The sequence below is a fragment of the Rattus rattus genome, chromosome 8 (genome assembly GCF_011064425.1).
Source record: "Rattus rattus isolate New Zealand chromosome 8, Rrattus_CSIRO_v1, whole genome shotgun sequence".
In the NCBI taxonomy this organism is placed as follows: domain Eukaryota; kingdom Metazoa; phylum Chordata; class Mammalia; order Rodentia; family Muridae; genus Rattus; species Rattus rattus.
In genome coordinates, this window is record NC_046161.1 from 53103088 (window position 1) to 53104698 (window position 1611).

The 1611-nt window shown below is 49.0% G+C and overlaps 1 pseudogene; it reads left to right on the forward strand.

Annotated features, from left to right (window-relative positions):
• The first annotated feature begins 499 nt into the window (after positions 1 to 499).
• On the forward strand, positions 500 to 1357 carry LOC116907014 (annotated as a pseudogene).
• The last annotated feature ends 254 nt before the right edge of the window (positions 1358 to 1611 follow it).

The following is a 1611-nucleotide window of genomic DNA, read 5'->3' on the forward strand; positions in this document are numbered from 1 at the left end:
CACACCCACAATGACACACTCACTCCAGAAAGGACGCACCTCCGAATAGTGCCACTCCCTGAACCGAGCATACACAAACTATCACAGAACAGGAACTGGAGAGTGATTCAGAAGTTATCCTGCTCGTCCTACTGACCCCAGTTCAGATCCCAGCACCCACATCAGGCAGCTCACAATCTCCTGTAAGTTCCAGTGGATCAGGCGCCCTCTTCTGGGGACACACACAAACACACACTCTCATAAAATAAAATTTAAAACTTAAATAAATCTTTTAAAAGGAAAAGGGGGAAGATGATTTTGGAGATATCCGAGAAAGCATTTAGGTTACCCGTTCTTCACATAAGGAAGATGGTACCCAAAAGGCCAGGGTCTGTGAGGAGCAACCCTTGTTGCTCACATAACCCAGAAACAGAGGTTAATAGAGCTTGCGTTGAGTTATGTTCGTCCAGAGACTGATGAATTGAAAAGAAAAGGTTCTTCTTCTTCGGGAAAACACCGAATGGTGGACGACGACGCTGCAGCGGAAGGGCGCGTGGGACCCGGGGACCCAGGATTAGGAGGCCGCTGCAGCTTCCGGCTTCCACGGGGGATTCGGCAGTGGTCTTAGGGGCCACAGTCGTGGTCGAGGCCGTGGCTGTGGTCGAGATCTCGGGGCTTGTGGAGGTAAAGCTAAAGACAAGGAGTGGATCCCCGTCACCAAGCTGGGCCGCCTGGTTAAGGACATGAAGATCCAGTCCTTGGAGGAGATCTACCTGTTCTTGCCCATTAAGGAGTCTGAGATTGTTGACTTTTTCCTGGGTGCATCTCTAAAGGGTGAGGTTCTGAAAATCATGTCAGTGTAGAAGCAGACTCGGGCTGGCCAGCAGACCAGGCTTTTGTCGCTATTAGGGACTATGATGGCCACCTTGGTCTTAGTGTTAAGTGCTCCAGTGAGGTAGCCACTGCCATCCAAGGGGCCATCATCCTGGCCAAGCTTTCGATCGTCCCGGTGCGGAGAGGCTACTGGGGGAACAAGATTGGCAAGGTCCACACTGTGCCATGCAAGGTGACAGGCCGCTGTGGCTCTGTGCTGGTGCATCTCATCTCCAACCCCAGAGGCACTGGCATTGTCTCTGCTCCTGTGCCCACGAAGCTACTGAGGATGGCCAGTATAGATGACTGCTACACTTCAGCCAGGGGCTGCATTGCCACCCTGGGCAACTTTGCCAAGGCCACCTTTGATGCCATCTCCAAGATAGTCTGGAAAGAGACTGTGTTCACCAAGTCTCCTTATCAGGAATTCACTGACCATCCTGTGAAAACCCACGCCAGAGTCTCTGTTGAGAGGACCCAGGCTCCAGTTGTGGCTACCACATAAGGGTTTTTATACAAGAAAAATAAATGAATTGAGTCTGAAAAAAAAAAGAAAAAAGAAAAGGTTATTGGACCTCAACAAACACAAGTCAGAATGGTGAAACATAATCAGTTATGCCATTTAAAAGAAGGTAAGTGGGAAGAATGTCATTCTAGTTTGATTTCTGTGGCTGTGAAAAAAACAAAAACAAACAAACAAACAAAAACCACTCTGAGCAAAAGCAAGTCAGGGGAGGAAGAGCTTATCTGAATCATACT